We start from the raw sequence: 11,266 nt of genomic DNA on the forward strand, positions 1-11,266 counted from the left end.
CAGCTATAACTGCCACAGCTGTAATCAGGAGGAGAAAAAACAAGCTAGACCGCGGCGTGCTCTGTGGTGCCGGGGCCCAGCTCCCCGCGTCCCCGTACCCACCTGCCCACGGCGGCTCCTGACTGGCCTTCACCCGCAGGCCCCGATTTCATTTCCCGCTCAGACCCAGGCTCCTGGCCCTGGCTCTCCCGTCTCTGCAGCCCAGCTTCCCTCTGGAATGCAGCCATCCCCTCAGCAGAAGGGAAGAAAGTTCTAGTCTGCTCCCTGGTTCCTATTGTTGCTTCTCTTTGGCCCCCTGGAACTGGGTAAGCAAACTACTGGCTTATCGCAGAGACCAATATAGAGGCCCAGAAAGCCTAAAGGAGTTGGGGTCCCCTATACCAGGCATCATGTCCCCAAGTTCTCATTCCTTTTCCAGAAGCAATGATGATCACATTCTTTTGCTCATTTTTGCAAAATTCAGTACTGACCTTATTCTTTGGACCACAGTGTTAATCCCACCTTTACCTTAAAGCAAATGCACTTTCATCTCCCTGGGCAGGGGCAGGGCCTGGGCCTCGTCTCCCTGGGTACTCTGGACGGCAGGCCCTGGTGGATGCGTGTCGTATGCCCGACTGGGAAATCCTAGTTTCAGTCCACCCTCAACTCCAAATTAGCACAAGGTCCCATATCTAAAGGCAATGCAAGTGACCATGTTTCCTTCACGAATGCTGTCAAATTTCAAATCACTGTTAGCTCTAATAATGCCCGAGGGTGCCCACGAGACGTAGGGTGGCCGTGAGTGCCATTAACCTGAGGGAGAAGCAAACCAGGCCACTAGTGTGAGGCCGGATAATGGACCTGCAGGTCTGGCTGAATCCCATCCCTCTGGGAATTCAAATATTTTCAGATCTTAACAATGAAAGACTGTGCAAGGTGACAGCTGTGTTAATTAGGCTGACACATCAATCCATAATGTTTACATATATCAGAACATCACATTGTACTCCATAAAAACATGCAATTATTATTTGTCAATCTAAAAGTAAAAATTAAAACAGAAACTGAAGCAAAAATAAATATAAACAAGTCATAATTATAGACAAGTTTATATATAGCTCTGTCACCTCCACTGTCAAATGAAGTATGTTTTAAAAATTGGAGGGCGAGGGCCGGGCGCAGTGGCTCACGCCTGTAATCCTAGCACTCTAGGAGGCCGAGGCGGGTGGATCGCTCGAGGTCAGGAGTTCGAGGCCAGCCTGAGCAAGAGCGAGATCCCGTCTCTACTAAAACTAGAAAGAAATGATTTGGACAACTAAAAATATATATATATAAAAAAAAATTAGCCGGGCATGGTGGCGCATGCCTATAGTCACAGCTACTTGGGAGGCTGAGGCAGGAGGATCACTTGAGCCCAGGAGTGTGAGGTTGCTGTGAGCTAGGCTGACGCCACGGCACTCTAGCCTGGGCAACAGAGCGAGACTCTGTCTCAAAAATAAATAAATACATAAATAAAAATAAACAAATAAATTTAGGAATCCATGCTGTTAACTGCAAGGCTATACAATAGATTTCAAAACTGTGGCTCATCCAGAGTGCTATTCCTGGTCTCACAAACACACATTTGCTTAGTTAACGCAATGACTAATTCCTGTCCTTGGGTGAGAGTCCGTCCCCTGAACCTGGGGTGCTGGCGAACTCCACTCTTCTGTGTTGAGGCAGCGTAGCCAGGGGTGGCAGGGGAGCACACAGGCACAGTGAGGTCACTATTTTATTTGATTTTTGCTTCCTTTGCTGTTTACTCAGAAAGAGAAATAAAGAATAACACAACAAAGATATGAAGAGAGGCACAGAGAAAGTAAGGCAATTAGAAAGAGATTTTTATTAATGGGTTCCCTGGAAAATGAAAGCTTATGACTTCAGTCAACTGGGAAGGTTATGAAATAGCAGAGAAGCATCAATCTCTTAAAATACCAGCATTTTTCTCTTTTAGAGGCGTATCTTTCTGCCCCTGAGAAACACTGGCACTTGGTACACCCGTGACCCGGGCCTGGGCTCGTTGTCCCACAGCCCCAGCATGAACTGAGCCCTGCAGGGGCCCCTGGCCTCGGCTGTGAAGGGAGCTGTCACACGGACCATGAGTCAAGCCACAGTCATGTCATCAAGGGGTCCACGGAGGAGGCCGTGGAGGAGGCCGTGGAGGAGGCCACACCAGTGATGGCCACAGGGACGGCCTCAGAGGAGGTCGTTGAAGAGGCCGTGGCCACTGGGTAATGGGAGACATTCTAGGGGAGGGGACCCTGGGGGAGGAGAGGGTCATGGAGAAGAAGACAGAGAGCCACGAGGGGAGAGTGAGTCAAGGTGGGAGACCAAAATGTTCCCAGGAATGGTCACAAGTCCTGGCCTCAGCTGGGGACAGAACCCAGGAAAGCCTCTCAGAGTCTGGCCAGCAGAGCAGGTCACGCAGACAGCGGTTTTGGGGGAAGCCCATGGATTCCAACTAAGCAAATGTGTGTTTGTGAGACCAGGAATAGCACTCTGGATGAGCCACAGTTTTGAAATCTATTGTATAGCCTTGCAGTTAAGCCCATGGATTCCAGCCTCATAGGCCTGGAAATAATCTTAAGTAAATGCATTCCCAGGCTCCCCCCCAGGTCAGGACCGCAGGGTCAAGGGGGCGGCTGGCCCTTGGTGGGGGCAGGGTGAGCACAGTGACTGCACTCGAGGCAGCTTCTTCCCCTCCCCCCGACCCAGGTCACCCCAGTCCTCTGGGAAGAGTCCTCCTTCCTCCTGCTGGGTGTCTCAGATGTGTGACTGTCTTCGTCTATTCCGTGCTGGTATAGCGAAGTAGCACAGACTGGAAAATTATAAAGAACGGAAATGTATTTCTCATAGTTCTGCAATCTGGGAAGTCCAAGATCAAGGCGATGGGGTCTGGTGTCTGGAGAGGGCCTCCTTCTTGCACCCTTACATGGCAGGAGGCAGGAGGAAAGTGGGAACAAACACTGTGTCCTCACATGGCAGAAGAGACCAAAAAAGAAAAACAAGCAAACCTCCTCCCACAAGGCTGTCTGACACGGCATCGACCCGCTCAGGAGGGTGCTGCCCTCATGACCAGCACCTCCCAGCAGGCCTCGCCCCCCACCACCGCTGCGCTGGGGTTAACGTGTGGACTGTGGCAGTGGCCAAGAAGGACGTGTCACTGTCCTTTTTTCCAAGTGGTTGCTGTGTGCCAAGCACTGTGCTGGGAGCTTTCATGTCTTTGTTTGTTTGTTTACTTTTTTTAGAGACAGGGTCTTGTTCTGTCACCAGGCTGGGGTACAGCGGCATGATCACAGCTCACTGCAGCCTCGAACTCCTGGGCTCAAGCGATCCTCCCACCTCAGCCTCCTGAGTAGCGGGACTGCCGGTGCCACCGCCACGCCCAGCTGCAGAGCGCTTATGCACACCGTCCCTCAGCCCACACAGCCGTCCGACAGAGTGCAGACTGTAATCCCCACTGAGCGGATGAGAAACCTGCAACTCAGAAGAATAGCTAATATGTGAGCAAGCCGGCATGAGGTCTCCAACTCCAGTTGGTTCTAGAGAAAAGAATATCTTTCTCCTTGGAATTGTTATTGGATTTTTACCCTTAGAACAGGGTGTTAACCAGCACCAACTGGTTCCTGACCACACCCTCATCCATCCCCCGCATGGAACTTCCCGTCACAGGCCAGGACAGGCCACTTCCATGCGCTTTCCTGGGGCGTTCTAGAACCTCAATTCCTGCCCCCTGCCACCCAGCACCTCACGTTCTACCTCAGCTCATTCCCTTCCCACCTCTACACTCATTCATTCACAGTCCTGCATGTCTTAGAATGTGAGCTCCAAAAGGCTGCAGACCCACCTGTTCTCTGCAGTGCAACGCCCAGCCCAGCACACAGTCAGTGCTCACTGAGCGCGTGCGGGCGAACCCCCGGGTCTCGCATCGCTGTCAGCGTCCTCTCAGCAGGCCCGTGTGCCATGAGTGTCCCTCCACCCAAACACCCACGTGCTCGGAAACGCTTCCTCTGCCGGGAAGTCTTGCCGGATTTGATCACACATAGCGCAAAATCAAAACTCCCGTAGAGTCCAGCCTAGCATTTTGCCACGACCTGTGGATGGAGGAGCTGCCGGCCCCTTACCCCAACGCCACCCTGGTCTCTCCTGCCTCTTCAGCTGCCTTTGTGCCACCTCTCCTGGCCTCATCGGCGGCCAAGTGAGCTTGGGATGGAAGCGCTCAGCTCCCGGCGGACTGGCAGTGTCCAAAGAGCAGCCCCTTCCTTGATCGGGCAGCCTACCTGGCACACAGCACCCATGAGAAAGGCCGGCTGAGGCTCCCCACAGTGGAAACATTCCTATGGATTCCTCAAAAACAAAAGGGGAGCAGCCCTGTCGCAGGGTTAGCAGCAGGAGCTTCTCCACTGCCGTCCCTGCCCCCAGGTCCCGGTCTCCCAGGATGCGAGTGTGCCCCAGGGCTGACCACCCGGCCAGCACCAGCCACCGCTGCCTGCCATGCCCACCAGACAAACGTGGGAGGCCCACACGACTGCCTGGGCTTGGATAATGGTGAAATGCCGCAAACTCATTAGGAAGCGATGAGTCTAGGGTATTTTTGCCTTTGTTTTTAATACAATTTAGTCCACTGGAAGTCAATACAAGTTAATCTTTAATGATGGCTGTGTTGCAAAAATTCCTGAAAATTCAGCAATGGACTATTGCACCCAGGTAGGCATGACAGCAGCACACCACGGGCCCATCTCCTCAGCAGCCACACCCCCCCCCAGGTCCCACGCCCCAGAGACCCGGGCTCCCCAGAGTCTATTTCCCTGCCCCTGGGTCTCGCTTCCCCCACTCATTCAAGGTGTGCTTCGCACGCCTACTGCACACTCAGCAAAGCCCAGCGCTCCAGTCTCCAGTGCCCATTCATTTGTGCTCTGCCCGCTGAGTTCCATTGGCTGGGGCTTCCTCTCACACCGCTGCTCCTGCCCAGCCACCCGGGCACTCAGGACTTCTTGTCCAGGAAATGAGGTCTCCAGCTAGAACAGGTTTTCAGCCCCATCTCTGCCTCAGAGGCTGGGTCCCCTCCACTTTGACAGCTATGATCCCCTTGAGCTGTCCTACTCCCTGCTCCTCCCCAGGCCCTGCCTAAGGGGACCAAGTCATCCTCTGTCCTCACGTACCTCCTGGCCGCGGTGCCCTCCTCCCTGGGACTGCTCACAGCTGGAAGAAAACAGGCTACATGGCCAGCCCCTGCCCAGCCCAGGTGAAGCTATCAAGGCCTTCATCGGAAGAGAAAGAAGAGGCACATTCCACGCAGGGAGCCTCAGGGAGCAGCACCCAGCTCCCCGGCCAGTGCTTCTCGTCAGGGCGAGGACCCGACCTTTGGGGACCGCGCTCCAGCCCTCAGCTCTCCACCGTCAGGCTCCGCTCTCAAGACTCTCATTTCCTTTTCTTTCCCTCCCAGGCCTGAATCCCACTGGGGACGCGGGAGCCTCCCTTCCAGCCCCACAGGGGCAGACTATCTCAGGATGAAGAGAAGAGCGTTTCCCCTCCCATGCCGGCTGTTTCTCCTTCTGCTACTTTTAGGAAATGCTGAGTGATTTAGTTTAAAACAGGATAATTTGGAGTCTGAGTAGCGTTTGGAGAAGGTGTTGACTACACCCTGCCCTCTTAGCTCCCACTCTCATCAGCGGGGGAAGGATCACTATTTTGTTCTGTCCTCTCCAATCCAGCCCAACACCTGTCCTCCATTCTGTTCCCAGTAACAGCTCTTCTACCCAGAAGTCTGACTTATTTCCTCTATAATAAATCAATTCCAAACATAGATGCATTAGAGTCAGAAGGGATGTTCACGTTAGTGTCTGACCACCCATGGTAGGAAGGGATCCATTTCCGACATCTCTGACAGTGGTCACTTAGCCTCTGATTAAACATTTTACGAAGCATGTTGTTCCACACTCAAATAGCTCTAATTCTTTCTAGAACTTGTCCCATCATGGCTTTGACTCATACGTTTTATGCCCCTGAACAACACAAACCCAAGCTACTCCCTCTCCACTGGGCGGCTCTTCATCTCCACTTCTAAGTTTCTCTCTTGCCTCTGACCCTAACCCTAACAGGGGCATCAACACGAGGTCTTGAGATTCTTCCCCCAAATCTAAATTTGCAGTCCCTGTGCTAGTCCAGACAACACTAAGGAAAGAACACACGCAGAGGGTGAAGGGCAGCACCTGTTCACCAGAAGATAGGGCCATCGATGAGGTGAGGGCATTTGGGCATCTGGGAGGCCAAGCACTTGGCTGTTAATGGGATGGAAAATCAGAACAGGGTAGAAAATAGGCATGAGATGGAGAGAAAGAAGCCCCATCTCACCTTAACGCTGACGGGCCAACCAAGGGGGTGAGCCTCTTTCTGAATCCCAGAAGATCTTATTTCTTCAAATTACAGGTGACTGGTCCTTTGACCATGTGTCATGGACATCTCAGGTCCCTTAGGCCAGGGGCTCCCAAACTTCTGCGCTCATAAGATGCACCCTACAGTGGTAAAAAATGTACATTACGGTCCCTCCCAAACTGATCCCCTTTGATTGTCTCTCCCCTAGAGGAAGGGCACAGCACTGTTCGGGGGGGTGGCTGATATGCAAACATGGGCCCTCCACGTTCTCAACTACAGTCTTTAGTTGGAGAGTCTCATGACGAGTTGGAGAAAGATAACACCGTCCCCCTGTAACTCCAGGTCTTGTGACTCCCCCAGACCTGAGATGTGGAAGAGTGCATGGATTAAGGGCTGGCTCTGGGGTCAGACTGCCTTTGTTTAAATTCCTGTCCCACTACCTACTAACTGTTTGATCTGAGACCAGTTGCTTAACTCTCTAAACCTCAGTTTCCCCATCTATAAAATGAGAGTCATAATAGTTCCTATCTCATGGAGGATTTGAGTCCTAAATATATGTGGCACTTAGCACAGTGCTGGAGTATAGTGAGTGCTCAGTAAGTGACGGCTATTAGTATTATCATTGTAGCAGGAGGAGGAGGAGTTGCAGTACCAAACGCAATTTCCAGTGGAAGTAATCAGCCATCCTTTCTTAATCAGCTATAACTTCTGATGGCAACGTGGCAACCATCTTGCCTACATCAACCACACCTTCCAGTGGAACCACCATGACCACCTCCCCTGGGTCAACCACACCTTCCAGTGGAACCACCATGACCACCACCTCCCTTGGGTCAACCACACCTTCCAATGGAACCACGATGACCACCCCTCTTGGGTCAACCACACCTTCCAGTGGAACCACCATGACCACCTCCTTGAGTCAACCACACCTTCCAGTGGAACCACCACGACCACCTCCCCTGGGTCAACCACACCTTCCAGTGGAACCACCATGACCACTTCCCTGAGTCAACCACACCTTCCAGTGGAACCACCACGACCACCTCCCCTGGGTCAACCACACCTTCCAGTGGAACCACCATGACCACCTCCCTGAGTCAACCACACCTTCCAGTGGAACCACCATGATCACCTCCCCTGGGTCAACCCCAGGGTCAACCACACCTTCCAGTGGAACCACCATAACCACCTCCCTTGGGTCAACCACACCTTCCAGTGGAACCACCATGACCACCTCCCTTGGGTCAACCACACCTTCCAGTGGAACCACCATGACCATCTCCCCTGGGTCAACCACACCTTCCAATGGAACCACCATGATGGTATCAGCTCTAACCCCCAATGGGACTAGCACAACAGCTACAACCTCCAGTGTCACCAGCACAAGTACTGCCCCTCCAGGGAATGCAGAAAGACCTAGTGGACACTTGAGGCCGTGGGAAGTCGTCCTCGTCACCCTGGCCTCAGTCACAATGGCTGTGATTCTCTTCACTGTGCTCCTCTCCCATTTCGTGAGTGTCTGGCGTGTGGGAATCTCTCCCGGGGGCAGCTCAGGAAAGTGAGGAAGCAAGCAGGGAGGAGAGGGCAGGGTCACTGTGGCGCTGACAAGGAATGAGAAATCAGGAGAGAGTGACAAAATGAGACACAGAAACTGCAGGTTAGGGCCGGCAAGGCAGAGGGGCAGAGAAGCCGGGACACACTCAGAGGAAAGCGATGAGGGAAGAAGGGGCCTGCAGAGCACTGAGGAGGGGGCAGCGGCAGGGGTGGGGTCCCTGGGGGGAGAGCAGGGGAAGAGGGCTACTGCTGAAGCAACTCATCCTTCCGTGTTCTAGACAAACTCTCTGTGCCTAAGAAGCTTCTTCACCACAGACCGCTGCCACCCCCGCGGCCCCGACCTCCGTCCACGCCCTCAAGGCTGCTGCGGGGTCCTAGATGGGTCGAGTGCGACTGCTACTGACTCCAGAAACCAGTGTCCTCCCGAAGCCTTGGAGCTGCTGGGAGACACAGTGTCCCTGAGTGTCCCTAAAGGCAGCTGCGGAGTCCTCAGGGTGAGGGAGGACCAGGGGCCTGAGTTTTGCCCACTCGCGCCCGGGCTGCCCCTCACAGCTCCCTCCTGCTTGGTTTTCCCAGATCAGAAAAAGGAGGCTGGAGCTGGGACTGAATTATTAAAGAAATGCCTCTGCCGCATGTGGGAGCCAGACTCTGCGGTGTGCACACATCACCGTGAAGAGAGGTTCCCCATGCCCTGAAGCCCCCCTCTCCCTGGGTACTCCCAGTTCTGAAATCCCTGGAGTGGGGTCCAGAGATCTCGCATCTGCCCACCTCCCTTCCCGTCTGGGCTGGTGGAGGAATGGGACCAGGGGACAGGGAAGCAGGCGCTGACTTCACAGATTTGTGTTGCACGGTGAGAAAACAGTCTCTGTGCGAGCCTAGAACTTACAGAAGGATAAAGCGATCACCCTTCCATGTTGTGAGGTAGGGAGGACTTGCTAAGGGGCCACCCCTGGGTGTGGCCACATGTCCTGGCTACTCATGTCTGCTCCAGGCTGCAGGTGTGAGTTGCCACCTTTCTGTCCTGTGGGCTCCCAGCTTGTGCAAGGGCGGCCTGGCTCACCCTGCTGGGATCTAGATTCTCTGCAGCTCCTGCAAACCAGGCCTCAGACTGGGGCACACATCCGCGTGCCTGCACCAGGCTCTTGTTGAAGGCCCCGCACGCACTGCACTGACTCTGCATCCCGTGAGTGAGCCACTCACCTCTGCTTTTTCAACTTCGCCCTCCGCTACGTCTCTTCAGCTTCCCAGCCTGGGTCTTTGCAGAGCTCTAACAGGACCCAGCTGTTTCTCTAGGCACATTTTACGATACTATTCACAAAACTGTTGTAACAGCTGTGTAGAAGCCAGATGCGAGAGTACCTCTTGCATGATTCCTTTTGTATGAAATTCAAGGACAGGCAAAACTAATCTGTGATGACAGAGAGCAGATCCATAAGGGGAGGATTTTTAGGAAGGGGCACTTTCTGGGTGCTAGGACTGTCGTACATGTTGACTGGGCTGTTAGTTACACAGATAAGTACATTTGTCAAAACTCATCTAACTGAATATTTAAGATTTGTGCATTTCACTCAACAAAAATAAAAACCATATAATAGACTCTTTTTTTACAATATCCTCGAAGGCGGTAACTAGTCTATCAGTTATCTCCCCTTCAGCTTTGAGAGCCCCCAGACCTTTATCCTAAAATAATGGTCATCTTTCTCACTCATTTCTTCATTCACCCCTTCACTGTATTTACAGGATACTTGCTTGGCACAAGGTCCCAAGAAGTTGGGGAGACAAGAATGAGCCTGTCGGTCACAGGTTGGTGAAGGGGACGGACTCGGAGACAGATGACTTACAGGCCAGTGAGTCAGGTAGTATAAACTAAAGTACCCCAGGAGAAAATGTGTAACCCGACCAAGGGGAGGTGACGTTTGCATTATGAGCGTTCCCTGGCACTCACAAGGAAGGGAAATGCTGAGCGAGGGAACAGCTGTGCAAGGCCAGCCACGGCAGTGCCAGTAACCTGTCAGAAGACTTGGGGCCGGACAGCACAGCGCACAGAGGCTGTGGGTTCACCTGTGTGGCTTTGAATGCCGCCCTGAGTAAGCAAGATCTCGTCCTGCAACAGCAGGAAGCCAACAGATCTTTCTTTTTTTTTTCTTTTTTTTGAGACAGAGTCTCACTCTGTTGCCTGGACTAGAGTGCCGTGGCGTCAGCCTAGCTCACAGCAACCTCAAACTCCTGGGCTCAAGCAATCCTCCTGCCTCAGCCTCCCGAGTAGCTGGGACTACAGGCATGAGCCACCATGCCCGGCTAATTTTTTGATATATATTTTTTAGCTGTCCATATAATTTCTTTCTATTTTTAGTAGAGACGGGTCTCGCTCTTGCTCAGGCTGGTCTCGAAATCCTGAGTTCAAATGATCCACCCGCCTCGGCCTCCCAGAGCGCTAGGATTACAGGCGTGAGCCACTGCGCCCGGCCCATAGTGACTTTTATTAAAAGTCCTATTTTAGGGAGGTCCTCATCTGACAGCTCTAGGTAATTTTCTTAAAACTAATTCATCAAATGACTAACTCTTTGAATTTTCTTATTTCCATTAAATAATATTCAATGTGTCTCCTTCAGCTGCAGCTGGAGACTGGGGGACAGACAGAGGGAGACATGAATGTCTTCCTTTTTTATCATTTAATTTTTTTTGTATAAATTTAATTTATTTAAAAATATGGAACGCTTCATGAATTTGCATGTCGTCTTTGCGCAGGGGCCATGCTAATCTTCTCTGTATCGCTCTAATTTTGGTATATGAGCTGCCGAAGCAAGCACGTGAATGTCTCCTTGATCATGGCATGTTTTCTAGTCAAGAACGTACTCAGGCCAGGCGCGGTGGCTCATGCCTGTACTCCTAGCACTCTGGGAGGCCGAGGCAGGATCGCTCAAGGTCAGGAGTTTGAAACCAGCCTGAGCAAGAGCAAGACCCTGTCTCTACTAAAAATAGAAAGAAATTATATGGACAGCTAAAAATATATATAGAAAAAAATTAGCTGGGCATGGTGGCTCACGCCTGTAGTCCCAGCTACTCGGGAGGCTGAGGCAGGAGGATCGCTTGAGCCCAGGAGTTTGAGGTTGCTGTGAGCTAGGCTGATGCTACGGCACTCTAGCCCGGGCAACAAAGTGAGACTCTGTCTCAAAAAAAAAAAAAAACAAAAAAAAACATATTCAAGAAAATATATTTATTTATGAAAAATTTCGTATGAAAGACTTTACTTAAGAATATATACAGGCCGGGCGCGGTGGATCACGCCTGTAATCCTAGCACTCTGGGAGGCCGA

General features: G+C 52.2%; 1 non-coding gene across 1 annotated transcript; it reads right to left on the reverse strand.

Moving 5' to 3' along the window:
* Window positions 1-10,653: 10,653 nt before the first annotated feature.
* Window positions 10,654-10,760, reverse strand: LOC123633652. Its single transcript, XR_006733679.1, has one exon. It is a non-coding gene; the product is annotated as a U6 spliceosomal RNA (small nuclear RNA).
* Between the last annotated feature and the right edge of the window lie 506 nt (window positions 10,761-11,266).

The sequence above is a fragment of the Lemur catta genome, chromosome 2 (genome assembly GCF_020740605.2).
Source record: "Lemur catta isolate mLemCat1 chromosome 2, mLemCat1.pri, whole genome shotgun sequence".
Lineage (NCBI taxonomy): Eukaryota > Metazoa > Chordata > Mammalia > Primates > Lemuridae > Lemur > Lemur catta.